The sequence below is a fragment of the Aedes albopictus genome, chromosome 3, assembly GCF_035046485.1.
Source record: "Aedes albopictus strain Foshan chromosome 3, AalbF5, whole genome shotgun sequence".
In the NCBI taxonomy this organism is placed as follows: domain Eukaryota; kingdom Metazoa; phylum Arthropoda; class Insecta; order Diptera; family Culicidae; genus Aedes; species Aedes albopictus.
The window spans coordinates 9,875,378-9,889,813 of NC_085138.1; positions in this window are offsets into that span (position 1 = coordinate 9,875,378).

A 14,436-nucleotide genomic window follows, 5' to 3' on the forward strand; every position below is an offset into this window, starting at 1 on the left:
ATTCCCGTATGAAAAAATCCGTAAGTGAATGGGCCATATGATGAGCAACAGGCGTCAGGTGAAATTTGGCGTCACGAAAATAATTTACCATTTATGATTGTTTTTTTTTTTGCTTTTTATTAACGTTAAATGATAAATTCAAAGTTATCTTACAATTATGGATATATTTTAGAATAACGTTCATTCAACCCAGTTGTTCTTTCACCTTTCATTGCATTAGATCTCTGTCATCTTCTGCTACTTTTACCAGAAAGTAACTCGCGATTTGTCTGTCAAAAGCCTCGTATACTGCTTCTTCGGACTTGTGCACGAATCTTAAATCTTGGTCAGCAAATTTTGGATCTGACCAAGTAAGAGAAAGTCGCATTAAATCGATCAGATTATCCTCAGCAGATGTCTTTCTTGACAGATGTGTTCGGCCGTACTTAGATCGCTTATGGCATCTTTCTCCGGCTTGCTCATCGGCGAAACTCAATGGATAAGGCTGTATTAATTGCAAAAAAAATATGTTTACGTACTTGCTACATTCTGTATCATCAACCATACTTACCAACTGATCGATGTACTCTGGCAAATGGCTGTATTTGTGTACTGATGGTGGTAGTTTCCTCACAAATGGAAACTGGGTTTGTAATTGCTCTTCTATTTCGGAGTAAAGCTTTCTTACTTTATCCGAATCTAGGTTTTTGGAAGATAAAGCCAGGCAACTAATCAACCACAAATTCTCTACTAGATCTTTGCTGATTCCTAGAATCAGGCCTGCGGGCCATGTTTCCATTATTTGAGGAACCGCTTCCTCCGATTTTTGGCCGATTAATTTGCATTTTGAAATGCTTCTCCAGTTCGCCAGCAATAATTCTTCCCTTGGCCTTCACATTAGGGTTTGCTTGAAGTGGGTTTCCAGGAGTTTGTAGTTGGGACGCTACTCGGATCAACCATTCAACCGTATTTAATCGGCAATGGAAAAAGGTCAGGCCAACGCGGACATCTGCTTCAGCAACGCACTGAGGACACGCATGTGTGCTACGATTGCCTACAATAGCAGTCGCCGCCTTTCCATCCACCATTGAAAAAAATGCCGAAACGGAAATTCCTAGGCTTTTTCCTTGCTAAATTGAACAAAATAAAGTTAGAATAAGAAAACAAAAATATATATATAATGCATACTCCATCATCTACAAGTACGGGTTCTTCCGCGATTTGATCAACTTCATCGAAAAATTTCTTTTGTTACCGAATCAGTTTCTTTTTGCCAGCTCATAGATTTTGCACGGCAAAATTTATCTGGACTGAGGCTTCGGGTTGATCCAAAGTTTTCGGCCCGATTTGGTTTCCAGCATCAACGGCAAAACACATTCCGTTAGGAGAGAGTTGTCCTTCATCAATATGTTTTCTTGGTTATACTGGCTGAAACCAGTAGCAGAGTCTACACCTGCCGAGATTAGCAATGTACAATCCATGTCACCACTGTCAGTTATCAAGGAAATTTCACGTTTAACTTCGTCCAGGCACAATAGTCTCGTAATTATATTTTGGACCATGTTTCGGAGTGTTACCCGACAGCTCAAAACTCCGTTTTCCCAAACTGGAGGAGCAATAGGCGGGATTATTGAATCTCGATATCGCATTGCCTCCACCCATGGAGCCAACACATTTTCTCTGCAAGAGGACTTCACGTGTTTCCGGACACCAACGTATTTTTTATATGTTAAGCCTAACCGAGTCTTCACGTATAATGATTTTTCTGCTGTGGGTTTGACCTTTTTCTCTTGGTTCGCCTCCTGTTTGAGAGTTCTGCATGCCCATTCCTCACCGTTTTCTCTCAACAGCTTCAAGACCTTCGCCATACACGGTGACAAGTCATGACTGCATTTTTTCTCGGCGGCCCACAACAGTTTCTCCAGCGGCTCTGTATCGGAAAGGATCTTACTTTGCTTGCTTTTCAAGCTGTCAGAGAGGTCTTGAAATGTTTTGATTTTTGGACCACGTTTTCCAGCCCGGTTTGATATTGGAGAAACCTATAAAATATCAAACCATTAACATGTTAACATCATATGAACTTACAAATAGACATTCAATATCAACTGTTTTAATGTGATAGAGAGCCAACTGTAGTTGTATTTCAGTAAATTTGATGGACAATAAAATGATATGAATATTACCGTAAAAACTTCGTCGATATTTCGTTTCACGCGTAAATAGATTTCTACAACTTCCTCGTTCTTCATTTCACAAAACTTGAGATGTTTTAAGTTTGTTCGTAAACGCTTGCGAACTGCTCAGAACTCTTCCACAAAAACGAATACAGGTTCATGATCTATTTCACTTGTTACCTTGGTGGTCATGGAAACGATTCCATTTTTCGTAAACACTTCCAAACAGAACCTTCAATGGATCTTTGAACGAATTTACTAATTTGACATTTTAGCGTTGCCGTGTTTACAGAAAATGTAGTTGTTTCCATGACTACCTAGATAACATGGCACCATCTATGAATGTGATGGACAGGAGACGATCCGTTTGGGGTTTCATCATTAAATAGCACGACTTTTCAACGACTCTACATGGCTTTTGTTCAAATTTGCCTAAAATTCTCAAATATTCTCCATTTATAGGGGATATTGGATAAAACGAGACATCATCCCTGAATGTAATAGAAAAGAAATGATCCGTTTGGGGTTTCACATTAAATAGCAGGACTTTTGAACGACTTTGCATGATTTGTTGTCGAAATTAATCCGAAATTTTCAAATATTCTCAATTTATAGGGGATATTGGACAAAATGAAACATCATCTCCAAATGTGACGGACTAGAAATGATTCGTTTGGGAGTTTACCATTAAGTAGCAAGACTTTTGAACGACTTTGCGTGGTTTTTTGAGCAAATATATCCGAAATCCACAAATATTCTTAATTATAGGGGATATTGGACAGAATGAGACACTTATTGTGATCAGAAGTGGGAAACATTTGCTAAACTAAGTATTTTTGGCATATTTAGGGGAAAATGGCCAAAATGAGACACTTGCCGATGTTTTTCAGGAAAGGGGTGGGCACCATTCGATTCCTTGGGTTTTTTTGCTTAAGAATAGGTATTTGTCGTTTGCTTAGGGGCCGGGACTGAAATGCATTCGTTTTTTTGCTCGAATTTGTACACTGTGGAATGGGGCTGAAAAAATTGATTGAAGTATGAAGCAACTGATATGGTCGCTCCGGAACACCTGAAACAGGTTCCGCGAGGGCCTCTCAAACGGGTAACTTAGTTAGTTGAAGAGAACAATCTTTCATTATGCACATTAGATATCTGTTTATCAATTTATAATCTAAACTGTAACAACAAAAAAGATGTATGTCTTACGTTACAAGGTATTCAATAAATAAATAAATAAATAAATAAATAAACACAATAACACACGAAATAATCACTTTTGGTCATTTCGCAAAACAGGCAACCCCTCCATCCCCTGACCCCAGTACAATCCAGAATATCTCCGGAATGATTCCAGATATTACATGCCTCCTTGAGTGTAATAAACTTGCACCAATTTAAGATCGATTAAGGGCGACTTAAAAAAAATCGGATGAAAATTGACGAAATTCCAGAATTTTCAAAATGAGTTGACGGGGGTCGGGTATGTGAAGGTTAACAAAAAAAAAAAAAAAAAGAGATGGGCTCTGCGATGGGGGTGGCTTCGCAGCAGCTTGACTCCATATTTGACTTTGAGTCCACGATCACGTCCAAGATCAGCAAGGGCCTCAAGCAGGCCCGGCTAAGACTTCGAAATTCAATTACGGAAGCCAAGCAAGACCATGAGAAACTCGTGGCAGCGGTAGAACCCGTGAAGTCTAAGGTTCTGAAGTCTAGCCGGACGGATGCCTTCGCTTTCGCGGGTAGCTCCAAAAGTGTGGCGGATACGATTGATTAGGACAAGCAATCGCAGAAGCATGTAAGGCAGCCGTTGGGTGAGGAGCTACCAGGCGGTGCCCTCAAGACTAGGCGTTGTTGATTCCGAAAGTCGGCAACAATGCCGGTAAGTGAGACTCCAGCCAGACGTCCTGGAAAGCTAAAAAAGGTGGCCCTGAAAAGGCTGGCCCGTCCCGGATTGAAGGGAACACAGCGTTGGGCCCATTGATAGGTCCTCAGCAACTACTAGTTAGGCCCTGTTAGGTCAGGCCAGTGAAAGGACTCCCCCTGGGCCATTGCAGAGTGCAAGAAGAGAATGAAGAAGACAAAGGATGAGCAGGAGCGTAGGGAAAACAACCCCAAGAGATGAAGGACCAAGCGCGTGAAAGGCGACGCCCTCGTCATCAAGACCGAACAATCTAAGTACTCGAACGTCTCTGGGATCCGACGTGCGCAGTATTAGACGTGTACCGTACGGGTGAAATGATCCTAGAGCTCAAGCGCGACAAGGAATGCAAGGGAGCCGCCTACTGAAGTCTAGCGGGAGAGCTCATCACTGTGTGAATCCAGATATTCTCCAAACAAGAATCACCCAGAACGCAGTGGCACTGAAACTGTTCCTGCTCCTTGACAGGAGCAAAATTTGTCGGCGATGTGGCGGTAAAGATCACAAGGCACAAGGCTGCACGAGTCTACCCAAGTTTTTGAAATGTTCCGGCCGAAGGTGCCCTGCCTTCAAGAAAGCGGCAGTGAACAAATCACAGTGCAAATAACGCAGCTGAACATGCACCACTGACTGTGACGCAGCTCAGACACTGGCTTTGTCAGGCAGTTTCTGAATGGAAACGGATATCGCCATCATAGCGGACCCATACCGAGTACCCGCCGGTAACGGCAATATGGTCACGGAAGGGTCCGGAAAAATGACGACGATATGGACGACGAGTAAATACCCCGTCTAGGAGCTGATGTATACTACATACGAGGGCTTCGTGGTCGCAAAATAAAACAGAGTCTTCTTCTTCTGTAGCTATTATGTGGCCCCGCAGTGGTCGATCAAGCAGTTTACGCAGATGCTGGAATCAACGCTAGGAATGGAAGCCTACCGGTGTGCTGGTGGACTTGAGCGATTGTGAATCTGTTTCGCGCCTGCCAGCGACCAAGACAGTGAATGCAGCGATCCCGAGCTCGTATTGATGAGAAGTGGAATGAGCGACGGGTGTTGTTCGCGGCTGCCAAGGTCCCGCTCAAGATCGAGATAAGGACAAGTAAAAAGACCTGCTTTGAGGGTCTCTGTCAGAGTACCAATACGAAAACGTTGGATGATGCCTACGAGATCGTAGACACGAGATGTAATCCACTGTTCACTGTCTCCAGAGATGCTGGAGAAATTCATAAGGGGCTGTTCCCAGGTCATGATCTGAGTCCTTAAGCTCCTTTCTTAGGACCGCTGGGAACTGGGGCGCCCAAGGAGGGGAGGATCAACTATGAGGTAAGGCCCCAGGTCCGGAGTTCCGAACTTGGCCTTAGAAGTAGCCATTGCAGAGGCTCCCAAGATGTTTTCCGCCAACTGCGGGGAAACCGCCCGGTGACCCGTCATCATATAGACCAATATGATTGTTTTGATACTTAGGGTAAGGTGCTCGAGAGGATCATCCTCAACAGATAATCGAGGTACACCTTGGGTGTTGATGCCCTCTCGAGTAACCAGTTCTACTTCCGCAATGAAAACTCGACCGTTAGTGCTATTTTTTGTGCCTCCACAGATTCGTTAAGAAATTTTACGATGGATTCTTTTGAAAAATCTTCCATGGCCATGCATGGGTTGCTTTAGAAGACCCTCCAAGAAGTTCTAAGTTCGGAGTTTTCTTCAATATTCCTCTATAGATTTCTCCAAGAATTGCTTTAGAAAACCATCTAAAAATTTTCTCAGTCATTCCTCCACGGATCACTTTGAAAATTTCACCAGAGAGTTGTTCAAAAAATATTCCAGTGGTTGTAAAATATGTAAATTCTTCTTGGGACTTCTTCAGAAATTCCTCTTAGAAGTCCTTAAGAAATTCTCTCAGGTTTTTTGATCTTCCTACATTAATTGACAAATTTCTCCACATTTACTTTTATGAAATGCTTTGAAACATTCTTTAAGAAGGGAGTCCTTAAGACGCTCATTTGAAGATTCCTCCAAAAATGTCTGCTTGATCTCCATTAGAAAATATTCCATGAATTGCTTAAAAATGGCTATATGGGTTCCTTTAGAAAACTCTTTACGGATCCCTTTCAGAATTTGTTTTTTTAGTAACTTTTCCTATTCATGAATTTTACCTTAAATACTTGTTCTGCACGCCATCCAGAGAATCTGCCACGGATTCCGTTGAAAAAATGTTCAGGCATTCTTTAAGAAAATGTTGCATAGATTGCTTCAAACATTCTGTCAGAGTTTGCTTCATACATATAATCCTTCTAGAGATTCCTTCAGAAATTCCTCCAAGGATTCCTTTAGAAAGCCTTCCGCAGACTTATCCAGAAATTCCTCCGTAGATTATACCAGAAATCCCGCCGAAAATTATTTCAGAAAAAAAATCCATCAATTCCTTCAGATTTTTCCCCATCAGTTTTTTTTAATAAAAATATTTGAATTCATACAGAAGTTTTTCTAAAGTTTGTTTCAAAAAATCTTCCAGGAATTTCTTTAGGAATTCCTCTAGCGATTTTTCCACGGATTCTTTTAGAAAATCTTCCATGAATTTCTTCAAAATTGGTTCATGAGTGCTGTTAGCGCGGCGAATGCAGCTGGCTACCCTATACATATTTATTGATAAGAAAGGTATTGAGATGAAAGGAGAATCAGAAGATTGCGAGTTAGCTAGTCGAGCGTACAGCAAAAGTGCTTGAAGCGTTTACATTAGGCTTTGAAATTTATTATAAAAGGTTGGAAACCAATTGTGTAGTGCGGATGAATCACTGAAGATTCTAAGTATTAATACTATTGTAAAATTATGAATTCTATTAAATAAAGTATTTCTAGTTTAAGCTGATCACCACAAACAAGTCTTTGGTCTGCTCTAAAAATCAGTGTCAGCACCGCAACAAGTGCTTTTAGAAGTTCTTCCAAATTCTACCAGCGATTCCATCCAAAATTATTCAAGAGAGTTTACAAGAAATTCCTCCAAAGATTACTTCAGATAATCTTCTAGGGTTTCTATTAGAAAATTATCCAGAAACTTAAATTTTATTCAATTACTTCAGAACATTTGTACAAAGTTATTCCTTTCAGAATACCATCAGAAGTTTCTCCAAGGATTTTTTTCATAAATTCCTTTCGCAATGGCTCCATGGATCTCTTCAGAAATTTCTCCAGGAGTCGCCCACGGTTTCCTTCGAAAATTTCTCCAGGAGTTCCTGCATAAAATCTTAGCGATTCAGAAATTCTTCCAAGTTTTTCGGAAATTTCCCTAGAGAATCTTCACTATTTTTAACAGGTTCATCAGGAATTTCAGAAATTCTTGCATATTTTTTCACGTGATCCTCACATTTCCTTCTGCTGTTTCTCAGAAATTTCTTAGGAATTTCTAGAGGAGTTCCTTTAGAATTTTCTTAAGAGATTTTTCTAGCAATACATAGTGACCCGATTTTGTCAGCCCCTTTTCGGAACACATGTTTTGCACTCTGCACAACAGTTTTTCAAAGTTTTTATCCCTGTATGTTCTGCATTTCAGTTGTAGGTTGATGATAAACAATAACAAATTAATGAAAATTTGACTGTAAGGTAAGGTAATGAGAGCAAAAACTTTGTCGCAGAATGGGGCTGACAAAATCGAGTCCTTACTACTTTTAAATTTCTGCAGATATTGCTCTGGGGTTTCTTTAGAAATACGTCCACGGATTCCTCCGGCAAATCCTGCAGAAATTTCTTCATGAATTTTTTAGAAAAAAAAAAAAACTGGCGGTTCCTTCAGAAGTATCATCGGAAATTTTTTAAGGGATTCCTCTGGTTCTTCTCTATTTCTGCTTTTGCTTCTGCTTCTGCTTCTGCTTCTGCTTCTGCTTCTGCTTCTGCTCTTCATCTTCTTTGCATCTGCTCTACTTCTGCTCTGCTTCTGCTTTTGCATCTGCTTTTGCTTCTGCTTCTGCTTCTGCTTCTGCTTCTGCTTCTGCTTCTGCTTCTGCTTCTGCTTCTGCTTCTGCTTCTGCTTCTGCTTCTGCTTCTGATTCTGCTTTTGCTTTTGCTTCTGCTTCTGCTTCTGCTTCTGCTTCTGCTTCTGCTTCTGCTTCTGCTTCTGCTTCTGCTTCTGCTTCTGCTTCTGCTTCTGCTTCTGCTTCTGCTTCTGCTTCTGCTTCTGCTTCTGCTTCTGCTTCTGCTTCTGCTTCTGCTTCTGCTTCTGCTTCTGCTTCTGCTTCTGCTTCTGCTTCTGCTTCTGCTTCTGCTTCTGCTTCTGCTTCTGCTTCTGCTTCTGCTTCTGCTTCTGCTTCTGCTTCTGCTTCTGCTTCTGCTTCTGCTTCTGCTTCTGCTTCTGCTTCTGCTTCTGCTTCTGCTTCTGCTTCTGCTTCTGCTTCTGCTTCTGCTTCTGCTTCTGCTTCTGCTTCTGCTTCTGCTTCTGCTTCTGCTTCTGCTTCTGCTTCTGCTTCTGCTTCTGCTTCTGCTTCTGCTTCTGCTTCTGCTTCTGCTTCTGCTTCTGCTTCTGCTTCTGCTTCTGCTTCTGCTTCTGCTTCTGCTTCTGCTTCTGCTTCCGCTCTGCTACTGCTCGGATTACCGTCGGATAATCCTAGACACACTTTGAGAGTACAACCGGCATATCCATTAACTGCTCAATCATTTTCAAGAAGCGTGCGATTCAGTGACAAGAGAAGAACTGGTTTTCCGACAAAACTAATTACGCTTAATTGGGCAATGCTGGATGGATACATATCAAGTACGATTAAAGCAGGGTGATGCACTTTCAAATTCACTGTCCAACACAGTACTTGAATAAGCCATTTAAAGATCAAGCGTGAAAAGGGATGATCATCACACGGTCACACATGGTCCTCGGTTTTTGCAGATAATGTTGATATCATTGGCATCGAACGTAAGGCAGTGTAGGAAGGATTTGCTCCTCTGAAGAAGAAACATACCGCAAGAATAGGCTTGAAAATAACCTTGGCCAAGACGAAGTACATAGTTGCGGTTAGAGACAGGCTTAGTAGTGCTAATACTAAGGTAGTGATTAATGAGGATGTGTCTGAATTTGTTGATGAATTTGTGCATCTGCAACATACAATAATTACGTTTCCCGTAAAGTGAAACAAATATCATTGGAAGATAATTAATCTTCCTTCATCAACCCTCGCATCCTGTTCTTTAGTGATCAGTAAATTAGTTTAAGTAAGTTAGTACAAGCAACCAGACTCGCGGGCTCTGCTCGACCATTCTGGCGGAGTCTTGTGCCACATATTGAGCGATAATTTTTCATTGCGCTAGGCATCCTTCCTCCATCTCCATACGTTATAGTTTGCATCCGAGCGAGAATGATTGCTACCGTCGGTTATAGCGCCATTTGAGTTTCAGTATCTATCACTACAGACCAGAACCACTACCCTGGTGCTTCCTGAAGCCTCACATAACTACATCAATGTTCATCTACGAAGGGATATTAAGTTAGGGTAAATCATTGCATAACGTGGTTTCCTAGCTTGGTGGAAAGGTATGGTGCTTGCCATCATAACTCAACTGTTCAGATAGGAAGCTCATCATGGTTCACACGTCATTTATATTACTTCCATGATTTTCAATTTTCCTGTCAAAGTTCTTATTCATTAACCTGCTTTTCTGTATTATAGTTTATGTGAAAATATATTACTATGTGGCATCCAAATTGGGAATTAGCAGGCACCCAAGGATTAATCTGGTTTTCTAAAATGCGTATTGAATGTAACAGAGACGAAAATTAGTCTTGCAGGTATACGACAATATTGGACGATTTATCCAATTTGTATAAACTCAAGGGAAAGTCCATGCCAACAGCCAATTGTCGGCAACACCCATCGACTATCAATCACTCGAGCAAACGCACAAAAAGTAATCAACTTATCCATCAAGTTAGTATAAACACAAAAAGCGCATTACCTACACCTGTCTCGGCGCCCATCGATTACCCATGTCATTGATATTAAGCAAAAAGGCCCCATCGTCGGTCTCTCGGAATCGAGACCATCAGCTACTTGTTGCAACTTCACTCATATAATCAATTACCAACCGACAATCATCGCCCATCAGACCCCCTAACAACAACAACAACAACAACGGTGCCGAACTGAAGAGGATGTTTTGTCGTCGTTTTGTATGCGGCCTGCATATGTCCTCATACAGCAGTCAGCAGCATAATAACAATAATCGTCGATTATGATCACCATCATCAACATCAACATCACAATCACCATTAGGTCCCCGGCTGCCGCCGCCACCGGTCCGATCGGACCGTTTGATGATGAGTGGTGGTGATATAGAAAGAGAGCCTCCTAGATAGACCGCCCTCAAAATTGCATTCGGCTGCTCCATAGGGTCCACTCCACAATCCACTCACTCGGGGATGCAATCCGTGCTTGTACTGGCTGCTGAAGCCGTTTTTCAATTGTCGAACGAACCACTCGCACTGGAAAAGCTGCCCCACATTTCAAAGAGGGGGATTTGGGTGGTTAGTTCTCGCTTATAAGAAACTAATTGAAATACGTCAAATTATTTTATATAGTTTCTTTCATATCACTCCAAAAATACGAAAAATTAGTTCATATCGCTTACATAATAACGAAATACGATCCTGACTGAATAACGGCATGTAAATTGAGCTTCCCCAAAGGCGCATTTTCCCCCCGGTTACCCCGACGAGAGTCCTTAAGCGCCAATAACGAGGGCGCTGAACGCGACAGCGATAGAATCATCAAACAGGATGATTTAGATGGAAGGCAAAAAGGTCACCCACTAGCTATACTTAACAACTGATGGCACTGCTATGCTGCACACGCAATAATGGACTCTCCAGTCCAGCCCACTTGGCAAGCAGCAACAGCAAACGAGAAGAGTGACGCCAATTTAGGGCCATCGTTGAACACAGTACTACTAGTAGTGCAGTGCTGCTATGTTGTATAGCGTATCAATAATGGTTTCAGTTTAGATTTAAAGCACTTCGTTTCTTGTGTCCTTGAGTTATTTTTTTATAGGATGAGGAAATCTACAATCACAGACACACAACACACTGTAGCTAAGTTGTCCTCCCTTCCCCTAGATGGTTGAGTCCGTGTGCGATATGCATTGGTCACCCTTAGACACATCAACTTGCAGGTAATTTTTAAACGGTCCACGTTTCAATTGACTATCACACTCAACCACGCAGCGGGGCCATATCGTAGTATGGAAATCGCTACTGTCGCAAGCAACTTACGCTTGTTCGAGACTATCGCCGCCGAGCTGTTTGAGAGCGCATCTTCGACAATGCCATAATAGCCATACTTGTCATTCTGCAGGAATGGCCTATCCCACGTGGCTACCAGAATCCCAGAGCATCCCAGAATATAAAACACCTTTTGATATTCTTGAAGATGGTTAAATGAAACGTAAACCACATCCAAGTTCAGCTTTTAGATCAACTAGTATGTCAATTATTTTGCTTTTCCAAATTTCATGGTGTTCAGAATGTTCTAGGTTGCCAAAGAAAACCCAAATACAAATATGCCCATTTTTCACTAATAGAGGACTTAATTTGCAGCAACTTTGCCGAAGAGAGTATTCTGTGTTATCGAATGGGTGAATTTTTACAGCCGTTTCTATGCTGGGGTCATATATGACCCCTCCGGCTCCAAAGGGTTAATCCATGTAAGGTCACAAACGAGGTAGGCACCTCGTCTGCGAACCGAACACTTGATATGGATCTATCTACGGCTTATACGTGCAGCCTGATTAGTTTCGTTGCTAGTTAGACTAGCAACGAAACCAATTAGTTAAACTCAGTTAAATATATAATCCGCGTTGCCGTTGATCGGCCCTCACGAAAATCAGTTTGGTATTCGTTGGTCCAGATCCAGACAAAAAGGGCATTTAATAAAATTAATAAATAAATGCCGGATGGAATCGCTGCAGGATGAATTCCAGAAGAAATTTCTAGATAAATTTCAGAAAAAAATACTACAAAAACTCAGATTAATCACCTAGTGGTCCAAAAGTTTCTGAATCCTGAGAATACTTTATTTAGAAAAGCAAAAATTTTATCAAAGTCATCATCGAAGCGAGAAACTTATTGACGGCACTTATTCTGAAGCTATGTTCAACGTATAGGCAGAGCTGAAAATATCAAACCTCTCAGTTGACTGCTTGACCACCTTCACTATCACTGGGGTCATAAGCAATATCAGGGCGACAATTACAAGCTAGGATACAACTTTTTCACAGATCACATTGCAGCCTTCAACAAAGTTTTTTCCGCACACTTCAAGTTATACAAGATTCATGTAAAATTCATGTAAAATTTGTTAAAAAAAATGCACGTAATTTAAATTGCCTATACTAAATCCCAATCAAATTTGCCCTCCAGTCGCATCAAAACTTTGCGCAGAATTTTTAGACACAAAAGAAAATTTAATTTACTGTATATTTACACCTCAGGAAACTAAAATGGTGTGATTTGATGAGATCGCTTTAGTTTTTTCAGGTTTTTGTTCCCTTACACATATCAATCGCTTGCATTGATTTTGTTCACTTTCGTAATTCCGTCGAAGTATCAAACGCTGCTTCTGCAACACCACCGGTAGTCTGCGCCTATTTTTGCTAACAGTGCATCAAGTTATCAAAATGATACAATTTGATGTGTCCCATGCATAGGTTTGTTTTATTTTATATTTGGCCACTTTCGACGGGACACCTGGAAACGATTCCGAAACACTACCGGTAGTTTTAAATGTGGTCTGAGCCTATGATCATGCCCACTGTTCATCAGGTTACCTAAAAAGCTGCGATTTGATTTATCGAATGTACCGGAAGTGTTCTCTTTTACATTTGACCACTTCTGGCGGGACACCCGGAACTAGTAACACGACCGGTAGTAATGTATGTAGACTGTGTCTATTTTCTTATTATTCGTCAATCAGATTACTGACAAAAAAAAGTGTTTAGGTGTACCACAAGCATGGGTTTGGTTCCCTTCTACATTTGACCACTACCGGAGGGACACCCGGAATCGATTCCGGGACCCTACTAGTTTTCCCAAATGTTGCGACGGTATCGCGTGTATTTGGGGTGAAACTGGCAACTGTATTGTTCAATAGGAATTAATTAATTAGAATATTTAGTGTTAAGTTGTGCGTCGAGTGAGACAGTTCGTTAGAGATTAAGAAACTATCATGTAAGTTATTTATAGGAAAAATGAAGTGTAAAATACTAAAAATGAATTCTATTAAATATTGCATTGGAAGCTGCCGTAAAAAACGCTGCTTTCAGTATGTGTTTCGTTAATCCGAAAGAAACTCGCGCCAACACCAAATGTGATGTGAGATTTTTTTGCTAGTTAAGCGTTCATCAGGTTACCTAAAAGCCATTTGATGTGTCGCGAATATAGGAGCACAACCGGTTGGCCCAAATATGGTCTGACACTATTCATTACCAACCGTTATCAGGTTATCTAAAGAACCGCGATTTGATGTGTCGCATGCATGGTTTTGGTTCACTTTTATAATTGGACACTTTCAGTGGGACACCTGGAACCAATTCCGGAACACTACCGGTAGGGGAACGTCCATAAATTACGTCACGCTTTTAGGGGGGAGGGGGGGTTCAGTAAAGTGTGACAATCCATACAAAAATTTCAGTGCTCTCATACAAAAAGTGTGACATAGGGGGGAGGGGGGGTTGAAAATGGGCAATTTTTGCGTGACGTAATTTATGGACGCTCCCTAGTTTTAAATGAGGTCTGAGCCTATTTTCTTGCTAATCGTTCATAAGGTTTTCGAAAAGGCTACGATTTGATGTGTCGCATGCATGAGTTTAGTTCACTTTTATTTTTAGCCATTTCCTGCAGGACAACTTTTGTATTTGGCCACTTAAGGTGAAACTGGATCCATTTCCTCACTTTTTGGTTTTTGATTTTTTATAAAATAACAAAATCGGTTTTCGTGCACATGTAGAGTATGGTATCTCTGATTTTTTCCAGATGGAAAATGTTTTTAGTTTTTGCAGAAACCATTTTTAAACAAAATTTCACAATGATTGGCCTCTTATTCTCGGTAGATCCATAATTGTAGATTCCAAATCTACCCTTGAATCTCTTAACGAAGTGTGTTTTTACAAACTGGAATCAATATTGTAAATTGGGACGTAAATCTCCATACACCAATAAACGCCTAAAAGTATGCAATGCGCTTGTAATGTCATGTAATTTATTCAGTTGTGTTCAAAATTTGTTTATAAAACATTTAGAAACAACCCAAAAAAAGAGAATTTACCATAAATACACGGTGTGTCTGGTAGAACAAAATTATTTAAAAAAAATCGGTATCGCTAAAACACCCA